The sequence below is a fragment of the Bos mutus genome, chromosome 9 (genome assembly GCF_027580195.1).
Source record: "Bos mutus isolate GX-2022 chromosome 9, NWIPB_WYAK_1.1, whole genome shotgun sequence".
Lineage (NCBI taxonomy): Eukaryota > Metazoa > Chordata > Mammalia > Artiodactyla > Bovidae > Bos > Bos mutus.
In genome coordinates, this window is record NC_091625.1 from 64146932 (window position 1) to 64159127 (window position 12196).

Below are 12196 nucleotides of genomic sequence, written 5' to 3' on the forward strand. Positions count from 1 at the left end.
GCAGACAGGTCAGTGTCCTCCACCTCCAGGTCTGGGGCAGGTTGAGAGTCTGCATTTACCAGGCTCTGTCCAGCCCCTTCTCTCATAAGCCCATATCTCAATTCACCAAACCAATCATTCCATTCCCATATGCTGGGGACAACTGTTAAAATCAACAGGACTTTAGCAAAAGGGGCTGGAGTCGTGTGATGAACAGACACTTGAGGCATCCCCTCCCTGACACAGCTCCCATCCCCTGGGTCATGACACCCTTACGTTCCCATAGCTGTTTCTTCCCTAGTACTCCGTGGTCCTCTGTTCTTCTGGGAAGGGGAGGATTCCCAAAGGCAAGCAGGATATTGCACTTTGATAGCAGAGCATTGGTTTCTGCTTCCTGTCAGTTCTGGGTCACCCTAGGTTTCACTCTCAGCAGCTTCACATCCAAGGATGAGTAGGATGAAACCACCACAGGCCTTTGGGGCTCTGGATGGGCTCCGAGCCAGGGCTCTGGGAGGACCTGGCATGCTTTAACACAAGACACCCTACTCCCAACTTATTCCCTAGCTCCCTTTCCTCACTGCTTGGGGAGTAGGTGCTGAGCCAGAGCTATCACCCTGACGTCTGGTATCTTTCCCCAGGGTGATGCTAACAAAAGAGGACCGGCTGGCCACCTCCCCCAAAGCCTTCCACTCCTTCTCTATCCGTCTCCTGGAAAAAACTTACCCACTGCAGCCACCCACCCACGGGCTCTGGCTGCCAAGGCTGATTTGCTATCTTAGTACTTAACTCAGTGAGTTCAAACTTTCTATACAGCACACTTGATTTTGCTTCACTTTGAGGGTCATCTGGGAACAGGCTTAGAAGTGCTGACTGGTGACCCCTCCATCTACATGAACACCCCCATCCCCCTGTTCTCTGACTGTCCCCATCCTCCTCCTTCCTACCCATTCCACCGTGTAGCAGCTTGTTCTGCACATCCGTGGGGTCCTCCCCACAAGGAGTGCCCCTGAGTCACTGGGACCTTCACCTCCAGCCTTCACCCCGCTCAGTGCTGGAGCTCCTCATCTGCCTGGCAGGTGACCCTCGCCAGGACCCACACTCAAAGGGCCGTGTGCATCACGTCCTCATCTGCACGTGTTTCCACGAAGAAAGCAGCACAGTGTCTTCATGTTTCCATGTACCTGTCTTCCTGATTAAACTCAGAATTTCTGAACTTGCCTTTTATCCCATCTCTGAATATCTGCTCATTTTGACTTCTTCCTCTTACCTAAGTGCTTCCCTCTTAAAGGCTGACCTACTTAAAGGTCCTCCCAGTCTTGGGTAATTGTCTTTTTCTCTTGTATTCTTAGAACATCATGGTTTCTTCCTATGGTGAAATAAGTCTGCCTTATGAGGTTACAATAACTCATAATAATCTGGCTTAACTGTACAGGTTTTTTTTAATGAATGTTTCCATAGCTGTTCATGAAAGATTGTCAATGCGTCAGCTGCCTTGCACTTTACCATTATACTGCTAGTACTCAGCAACAGCTGGACTTACAGTTTTCCTTTATTTGTCTTGCTTGGTGTCTCCTCCTTGGACTTGAGTGTAAAGCCCTGAAAGTGGTGACCTTGGCTGCCTTTCCACCTCTCTGCCTGGCAGGGAGAGAGTGTGCTTGGAGGTGTGCAAGAGTTGCCTGAACGCTGTCGCTGCCACCCACACTTTCAACACCCAACTGAACATCTACAACCCCAACTTGACTCTGCATCTCTATGTCTGGCTGCCATGTGGACATTGCCCTGAGTCTCACAGGCACCCCAAGCTTATTGCGCTCAAGCTCCTGCCTCTGGGATCCCCATCTTGGTCCAAGGTACTGCCCTTTCCCCAGTCAGTTGCAGCCAGAAACCCTGGAGCACCCGAATCCCTCCCACTCGCTCACTCCCTCTCCTTACCTCCCACCAGCATCTCTCGCTTTATTTAAAAGCTCCAGTTCAGCCTACCCCATTGCTCCCACCTGCATGTGGTCCTGGTACCCTCACTTCCAACCCTGTCCCCCAGCCGGGCCTTCAGATGCCACCACTGCTGTCTCTAAACCTGCACCTTGCTGCCAGAATCATCTTTCTAAAATGCAAATCTGAACTTGTTGGTCCTGACCTTAAAGGTCCTGAGAGGCTCCATCTGAACTTCCTCTGTGATAAAGTTCAATGTCCTGAGCCCTTTGAGGTCTGGTCTTGCCTTCTCTTGCAGCTTCCTTCAGACACCCACCTCCAGACAGGCCTGGAGGCTCCATCATTCATGAGCAGTGACCTGAACACATTTCTAAACTGAGGCTTCCTCCGGAAGAGGAATGAATGAATAAAACAAAAGCTGTAATGACAGCGAGTCAGTATTTACTAAGTACATGCCACACACCAGCATCAGGTAAGGTGATTTTGTGTAGCAAACCTGGTTTTGTCCTGTGACGTTGGTATTATTACTATGCTTGTGTTACAGAGGGGAAAAACTGAGATCTAGAGACATTAAATGAATGGTTCAAGGTCACAAAATTAGTAAGGAGTGGAGCTGGGACCAGAGCCACTTCTGTTTGACTTCAACTTTCTTAACCTCTATGCTTGGCTATAATTGGCTTTGCATAAGAGAGTAAGGACTCAAAATAAATTCCTGACTACTCACAGTTTTCTGTGTTTTCACTTATCTTTATCCCTCTGTATATGATACATGGACTTCCCTGGTGGCGTAGTGGTAAGGAATCGACCTGCAATGCAGGAGACACAGGAGACATGGGTTCCAACCCTGGGTTGGGAAGATCCCCTGGATGAGGGCATGGCAACCCACTCCAGTATTCTTGTTTGGAGAAACCCATGGACAGAGAAGCCTGACAGGCTAGAGTGCATGGGGTTGCAAAGAGTCTGACCCAACTGAAGCAACTGAGCATGCATGCATGTGCATATGATACATAATTGCTGATTGATTGATATATACATAGAAGGGGTTCCTTTGGTGGTCCAGTGGTTAAGAATCTGCCTTGCGACACAAGGGACACTGGTTCAATCCCTGGTCCTGGAAGATCCCCATGCCATGCAGCAACAAAGCCTATGAGTCACAACTACTGAGCCAGTGCTCTAGAGCTGGTGCTCAACAGGAGAAGCCCGCAGTGAGAAGCCCTCACACAAAGATGAGTTGCCCCTGCTCACTGCAACCAGGGAAAGCCCACGCACAGCAATGAAGACCCACCACAGCCAAAAATAATAATAAAAAGATATATACATAGATAGGAAGATAAAACATTCCTTTCCCATGCCAGGCCTTTACTGCCTTATTCAACTAATTACTCTAGCTCCTGAAGGCCAATGGACCTTCTGGAAGAAAGACCCCAAACACTCAAGGTCCTCCCTGAGTTAGCAGTCCTTCCTGTGCTTGATGGTCCCCTCATGGCAGCCCTGGCAGACCCTGCACCTGCCCACTGAGTCCCTTACCATGCAGCACAGTTTTGGGAAGAGAGCAAGGATGCAGCATCAAATGAATAAATAAATGAACAGAAAAATCCTCCATCAATTTCTTTCTCCTACACACAGCTAATTCGTCCTACAAATACCAAAGCAGAACAATCCCTTTGTAAATGCGTATCTCTAGAAACTCGGCGCTTCCACCTTCTGACCTTGACTTTGCCTGCTCCCTCCTGTTCTCCTGCACCTATCAGAGCTCCACCATTTGTCCACTCTGCAGGGGAAGGATCGTGCAGTTCACCTGAGGACACCTGCTCCCACACCCTGCCGGCACACAGGAAACTTGTGAAACACACTGCTTCTTCATTCGTTCCTATTGCTTTTATTAATAATGTGAAAATACTTCAGGAAGAGTCTGCCTAGGAGTAGAACTTAGAGCAATAAAGATACAATGTAACAGAGCCTATAGTCTTTCCTTGTTCCTTTATATCTCACAGAAACTTTGTAGGGCAACCATGTTGTTGCTGTTGAATCTCTAAGTCCTGTTTGACTCTTTTGCAACCCCATGGACTGTAGCCCTTCAGGCTCCTCTATCCATGGCATTTCCCAGGCAAGAATACTGGAATGAGCTGCCATTTCCCTCTCCAGGGGATCTTCCAATCCAGAGATTGAACACATGTCTCCTGTGTTGGCGGGCAGATTCTTTACCACTGAGCCATTAGGGAAGCCCCAGTATAAGAATTTAGAAATTCACATTGCAGTATTATTACGTCTTCTCGGGTCCTCTCTGAAGACCCTGTCCACCTTCTCATATGTATGCTTGTTGATTTTTTGCTGCTTTGCCCAACTAACGTGTACCAACTTATGTTGTACCATACCCTGATATGAGCTAACCTCTTCTGTGCCACTTATCACTCTAATCCTCACATAAGCAAGTGATTTTCCTGGCCCTAAAGGACATTCTCACATTTTTTCTCACTTTTCTGCTTTCCAAACATTTCATTTCCAGTACTAGAAACGAAACTCATTTTCATTCATTTGTTAATTTGAGAGCCCTATTCAGCCACTAGTTCTAGCACTGTCATCACCTTGAATACTTTTAATACAAACACTAAATTTCACCAAATGCACTTTTCTGTAATTTAAGAGAGTCGAACCTCACAAAAGACCTTTTTCAGTATCTCCAACACTGGGATCATAGGAACACAATGAGAGCGTCTGGTCTAACCCCAGCTTATTATCCTCATCACTTCCTTGGTGTAGGAGAACCCCGGGGTTCTCACTGTTAAAAGCAAAACAAAACTTGATGATCATATAAGAAAGAGACTTTTCATGTTCTCTACCTGGCTCAGCCCAGTATTTTCAATCATCCAAATACCTGGAATATTGCCAGCCTTTTATTCTTCTTCTTCTTTTTTATTTATAAAATTAAAAAAATTTTTGGCTGTGCTGTGAGACTTGTGGGATCTTAGTTCCCTAACTAGTGGCTGAACCCAGGCCCTGGTGGTGAAAGTGCAGAGTCCTAATCCTGAACCGCCAGGGATTTCCCTTGCTTGCCTTTTAAAGCTAAAAGCAAACTGAAATGTAAGGACAAAGGAGATATGCTTCTTCTCTGACTCAAAATCCTGTTGTTGTTAAATAAATTCTGCAGAACACAGTCAGATGTTTTTAACCCCAACTGCAGGCATTTGTGAATATTTACATTTGCATGCCAGGTGGTACTAGTGGTAAAGAACCTCCCTGCCAAAGCAGGAGACATAAGAAATGCAGGTTCAATCCCTGGGTCAGGAAGACTCCCTGGAGGAGGGCATGGGAACCCACTCCAGTATTGCTTGTCCACGGAGAATCCCATGGACAGAGGAGCCTGGCAGGATACAGTCCATAGGGTAGCACAGAGTCAGACATGACTGAAGCGACTTAGCATGTATATTTGCTGTGTATAGTTTGTGAAAGGCTTTGCAGAAACTCTGCAAAGACAGGGCCCAAAAGGCTTTTCAGGTCGTATGAATCAGCAATGGAAGAATGAATTCATCTGGTTGAATCAGCAAAAGAAGAATGAATTCATCTGGAGTTTCTTGTTTTGATTAAAAACATTCTGAAGTGAGGAGTGAGGGAAAGCTTGTGTTACCATCATTGGTTTATAACTCTCATTAATTCTGAATGCAGGACAAAGTCTAACTTCCTTTTGGGGATAAGCAATTCCTGACATATACCCATTTTAAGGGGCTTATACGGTGACCACATGCCTATTTATTCATTTATTATCATTAAACTGAATGCTAATGAGAATTTAACAGTCAATTCAGTTCAGTTCAGTCGCTCAGTCATGTCCTATTCTTTGCGACCCATGGACCGCAGCAAGCCAGGCCTCCGTGTCCATCACCAACTCCCGGAGTTTACCCAAACTCATGTCCATTGAGTCAGTGATGCCATCCAACCATCTCATCCTCTGTCGTCCCCTTCTCCTCCTGCCCTCAATCTTTCCCAGCATCAGGGTCTTTTCAAATGAGTCAGCTCTTCACATCAGGTGGCCAAAGTATTGGAGTTTCAGCTTCAACATCAGTCCTTCCAATGAACACTCAGGACTGATCTCCTTAAGGATGGACTGGTTGGATCTCCTTGCAGTCCAAGGGACTCTCAAGAGTCTTCTCCAACACTACAGTTCAAAAGCATCAATTCTTCGGCGCTCAGCTTTCTTTATAGTCCAACTCTCATATCCATACATGACTACTGGAAAAACCATACCCTTGACTAGATAGACCTTTGTTGGCAAAGTAACGTCTCTGCTTTTCAATATGCTGTTTAGTTTGTACATAACTTTCCTTCCAAGGAGTAAGTGTCTTTTAATTTCATGGCTGCAGTCACCATCTGCAGTGATTTTGGAGCCCAGGAAAATAAAGTCAGCCACTGTTTCCACTGTCTCCTCATCTATTTGCCATGAAGTGATGGGACCGGAGCTTTAAGCCAACTTTTTCACTCTCCTCTTTCTCATCAAGAGGCTCTTTAGTTCTTCACTTTCTGCCCTGAGGGTGGTGTCATCTGCATATCTGAGGTTATTGATATTTCTCCCGGCAATCTTGATTCCAGCTTGTGCTTCTTCCAGCCCAGCATTTCTTATGATGTACTCTGCATAGAAGTTAAATAAGCAGGGTGACAATATACAGCCTTGACGTACTCCTTTTCCTATTTGGAACCAATCTGTTGTTCCATGTTCAGTTCTAACTGTTGCTTCCTGACCTGCATACAGATTTCTCAAGAGGCAGGTCAGGTGGTCTGGTATTCCCATCTCTTTCAGAATTTTCCACAGTTTATTGTGATCCACACAGTCAAAGGCTTGGGCAGAGTCAATAAAGCAGAAATAGATGTTTTTCTGGAACTCTCTTGCTTTTTTGATGATCCAGCAGATGTTGGCTGTTTGATCTTTGGTTCCTCTGCATTTTCTAAATCCAGCTTGAACATCTGGAAGTTCACAGTTCACGTATTGCTGAAGCCTGGCTTGGAGCATTTTGAGCATTACTTTACTAGCATGTGAGATGAGTGCAATTGTGTGGTAGTTTGAGCATTCTTTGGCATTGCCTTTCTTTAGGATTGAAATGAAAACTGACGTTTTCCAGTCCTGTGGCCACTGCTGAGTTTTCCAAATTTGCTGGCATATTGAGTGCAGCACTTTCACAGCATCATCCTTTAGGATTTGAAATAACTCAACTGGAATTCCATCCCCTCTACTAGCTTTGTTCATAGTGATGCTTTCTAAGGCCCACTTGACTTCACATTCCAGGATGTCTGGCTCTAGGTGACTGATCACACCATTGTCACTATCTTGGTCGTGAAGATCTTTTTTGTACAGTTCTATGTATTCTTGACACCTCTTCTTAATATCTTCTGCTTCTGTTAGGTCCATACCATTTCTGTCCTTTATTGAGCCCATCTTTGTATGAGATGTTCCCTTGGTATCTCTAATTTTCTTGAAGAGATCTCTAGTCTTTCTATTCTATTGTTTTCCTCTATTTCTTTGCATTGATCACTGAGGAAGGCTTTCTTATCTCTCCTTGTTATTCTTTGGAACTCTGCATTCAGATAGGTATATCTTTCCTTTACTCCTTTGCTTTTGGCATCTCATCTTTTCATAGCTATTTGTAAGGCCTCCTCAGACAGCCATTTTGCCTTTTTGCATTTCTTTTTCTTGTGGATGGTCTTGATCCCTGTCTCCTGTACAATGTCACGAACCTCCGTCCATAGTTCTTCAGGCACTCTGTCTATCAGATCTAGTCCCTTAAATCTATTTCTCACTTCCATCATATAATCATAAGGGATTTGATTTAAGTCATACGTGAATGGTCTAGTGGTTTTCCCTATGTTCTTCAATTTAAGTCTGAATTTGGCAATAAGGAGTTCATGATCTGAGCCACAGTCAGCTCCTGGTCTTGTTTTTGCTGACTGTATAGAGCTTCTCCATATTTGGCTGCAAAGAATATAGACAGTCTGATTTTGATGTTGGCTATTTGGTGACATCCATGTGTAGAGCTTTCTCTTGTGTTGTTGGAAGAGGGTGTTTACTATGACCAGTGTGTTCTCTTGGTAAAACTCTATTAACCTTTGCCCTGCTTCATTCTGTAGTCCAGGACCAAATTTGCCTGTTACTCCAGGTGTTTTTTGACTTCTGGGGGCCATGAAGAGATACCCCACGTCCAAGGTAAGAGAAACCCAAGTAAGATGGTAGGCACTGAGAGAGGGCATCAGAGGGCAGACAGACTGAAACCACAATCACAGACAACAGGCCAATCTGATCAAACAGACCATAGCCTTGTCTAACTCAATGAAACTAAGCCATGCCATGTAGGGCTACCCAAGACGGATGGGTCATGGTGGAGAGGTCTGACAGAATGTGGTCCACTGGAGAAGGGAATGGAAAACCACTTCAGTATTCTTTCCTTGAGAACCCTGTGAACAGTATGAAAAGGCAAAAAGATAGGACACTGAAAGATGAACTCCCCAGGTCGGTAGGTGACCAGTATGCTACTGGAGACCAGTGGAGAAATAATTCCAGAAAGAATGAAGAGATGGAGCCAAAGTAAAAACAACACCCAGTTGTGGGTGTGACTGGTGATAGAAGCAAGGTCTCATGCTGTAAAGAGCAATATTGCATAGGAACCTGGAATGTAAGGTCCATGAATCAAGGCAAATTGGAAGTGGTCAAACAGCAGATGGCAAGAGTGAACGTCAACATTCTGGGAATCAGCAAACTAAAACAGACTGGAATGGGTGAATTTAACTCAGATGACCATTATATCTACTACTGTGGGCAAGAATCCCTTAGAAGAAATGGAGTAGCCATCATAAACAACAAAAGAGTCCAAATTGCAGTACTTGGATGCACTCTTAAAAACAACAGAATGATCTCTGTTCATTTCCAAGGCAAACCATTCAATATTACGGTAATCCAAGTCTATGCCCCGACCAGTAATGCTGAAGAAGCTGAAGTTGAATGGTTCTATGAAAACCTACAAGATTTTTAGAACTAACACCCAAAAAAGATGTCCTTTTCATTATAGGGGATTGGAATGCAAAAGTAGGAAGTCAAGAAACAGTCAATTACCATCTTGTAGATACTGAAGTCAATGGAAAGTACCTAGTATCCACCCAATGAAAACAAATACATGATGTCATATTGCCACAGTCCCCCATCCCTTCCTCTATCTGGGGCGGATGCTGAATAACTGATGGAGTCAGTCTTCCCCACCGAGTTTGAAATGAATCTCAAAACTCTTCTTTTCCTGGCCCTGCAGGGAGTTACTGTCAATTAACTAGAGACTGATACTTGAGATGAAATTGTTCTCCATGCCTGCATGAAGATAATAATGATAAGCGTGAAATCTATTGACTTCCAACAACAGTAAAATAAAACTTCAGAGAAGAACATGTGCTAGAGCAAATGATTTCACACCCTTCCTGATGTTTCTCTCTTTTACCATGTTTGTTCCACAAAGAGTGCAGATGGAACCTGCATCTGAATCCAGCTGTCACCTGACAAGGCGCGCCTGACCACCTTGTCCTGTGAGGCCTCATGCCCACGTCCAGTTTTTTTCTTTCTCAAAGCTTTTCCTAAGAGAAGCTGCTATTTCTTCATTTACTCCCTTCATCCATAAACACATGCTCTCAGTGGTGCTGAGTAAATGAATGAACAAGGGCAAATAAGAACATCCTCAGGGTGAGAGTGAGAGAAACAAAGCCCTTGGCGTTGGAGTGGGTGGCACTGGGGCTGACACAGGGAAGAGGGCCAAAACCTGAGCCTTCTGCTCCTTCTTCATGGTCCCCAGGAGGGGACACAGAGGTCAGTGGCCACTGGCTGGCCTTCTATAAAGGTCTCCCATTATGCCAGAATTGGAGCAGGAAATGGCAACCCACTCCAGTGTTCTTGCTTGGAGAATCCCATGGACAGAGGAGCCTGGTCCATGGGGTCACAGAGAGATGGACAAAACTGAATGACTAATGCTTATTATGCCAGAATATTTAGTCTTTATGGAGAAATCTCCCATTTTCTGAATTCTCCAGTTACAAGTGATTGATCAGAGCCGTTTCTGTCTGTTATTGAAGTCTGCATTAATTGGTGGATAAAGGAGATGCAGTACATATATACAATGGAACATTACTCAGCCATAAAGAGAATGAAATGATGGCATCTGCATCAAAGTGGATGGACCTAGGGATTATCATACTAAGGGAAGTAAGTCAGACAGAGAAAGGCAAATATTGTACGGTATCACTTAGAGGTGTACTCTAAAATATGACACGGATGAACTTAACTATGAAACAGACTCATGGACAAAGAGAGTTGTGTTTACCAAGGTGGAAGGAGGGTGGGGGAAGGATGGATTGGGAGTTTGGGTTAGCAGATGCAAATTATTATATACAGAATGGATAAACAACAAGTTCCTACTGTATAGCACAGGGACCTATATTCTATATCCTGTGGCAAACCATTATGGAAAAGAATAGGAAAAAGAATGTACACTTTGAATGAATCACTTTGCTGTACAGTAGAAATTAATTCAACATTGTAAATCAATAAAGTAAATTTGAAAAAAAAAAGGAATATGCATTAATCAAGTCCCATAATCTATTTAAAATGGACTTGTCTAGTAGTCCAGTGGTTAAGAATCCATGCTCCCAATGCAGGGGGCCCAGGTTTGATCCTTGGTCAGGGAACTCGATCCCATCTGACAAATACACCTGGCACAGCCAAATAAATAAATAAAAAATAAATGTAGCTACCACAGGGGAAATGCTCGGTAAATATCTACTGGATGAAAAAACAACTTAATAAATGATTGGTGAGGAAGAGGAAAAAAAGAGACTGAGACTGAATGCCCAAGGCTGGGGTTACTGGTTCTCAGTCCCTGGGTGGTGTTCCCAGCAGCTTCTTCTCTGTAACCTGTACTGGTGTTGGCCTGTCTGTGTGGGCTGCAGTGGGAAAAAGGTTCAGATACAGTGCCTCTGGGCTCTGGCACCAGACTGATAAAGAGTTCTGTTCTGAAACCCTCTGATGAGTGGACACAGCAGCCACATAGTGATAATTTTCACAGAACACAGAGCCACAAAAGGCAAGCGAGCAGCAAAACCCAAAGAGAGAGAGTCTCTCAGGCCAAGAACATGCCAGGCCTCCCTGAATAAAGCAAGCTGTGCGGCGGCAGTCACAGTGGCCCAGCTCTGACTAGTGTCTGATGCTACATCCTTGGTTGGTTTGCGTCAACCCGCAGCAGTATTTTTATTTCAAGTGTACCAGAAAACGTAGATTTTTCTCCCAAGTTTGAAATGACATCCCCCACCCCAATTTCAGGCCAGCCCAGCTTGAACCCAGATGAGGGGATTACAGACACTGAAACTGGGTCGGCGGTGGGGCAGAGAGTTGGGCTCCTGTTGCAGGAGGTGTTGCATGGAATTGCCTGGGAGAAACCTGGTGCTCACTGCCCGCTCTGTACCCTACCCATGGATCCCTGCTCTGCATAGTCTGTTGGCCAGGCAGTCCCCACCAATCAGCCAGCAGAACACGTGCCCTCAATAACCCATGAAGGTTACTGTGAGGATGCATGTGGTTCCGGGTGCTAGGAAAGAGCAATCCCCAGTGCAGCACGGGGCAGACCTCCCCTCTCCCTCAGGCCTCCCCTCCCCCACAGGTCTCCGCTCCCACTCAGGCCTCCCCTCCTGGCGACCCAGCCAGAAAACCCCTTTGTTTCTGCTCCTTCACCATCCCCTCCAGGGCTCCCCTCCTCCAGGCACTCCCACTGCCCCACTCTGTCTCATCGTTTCTCACCTAGACATTTCGAGAACCTCTGAGCCAGTCTCTGGCTTCAGACCTCCTGCCCACTGCTGGGGGGCCACCAGAATGCACGTCCCCAAACACTTCCAGCCCTGCTGGGTGTCTCTACAAGGCTCCCTGCTTCCCACTGAAATCCTTCCTGCTCAGATGCTAAACCAGCCCTTCTATGATCTCCCTGAGTTTGCCTCATTTTTTTTTTTTTCTGCCTGACCAGGCACCTTCGGTTCCAGGAAGACAAAGCCACCTGCGTGTAAGAACTACCTCAGACGCAGCTCAAGTGTGTGTGAGAAAGCTTCAGTGGCGCCGCCACCACAGACGGCCCTCCTGTCACATCCACCACATCCTGCTGCCGCTGTCTGTTCATGTCTTTCTCCCGGAGGCAGGAGCGGTGTCAATTGTCCCACGGTCCTTGGTAATGCCAGATGAGAGCCTGGCACCAGCGGCTCAGCAGGTGTTTACTGAAGGAATAATAAA

At 45.6% G+C, this 12196-nt stretch overlaps 1 protein-coding gene across 1 annotated transcript in view; it reads right to left on the minus strand.

Moving 5' to 3' along the window:
* The window catches only part of NT5E (5'-nucleotidase ecto), a 71511-nt gene that overhangs the window by 35075 nt on the left and 24240 nt on the right, over nt 1–12196 (minus strand). The gene's annotated exons all lie outside the window — the stretch shown is intronic.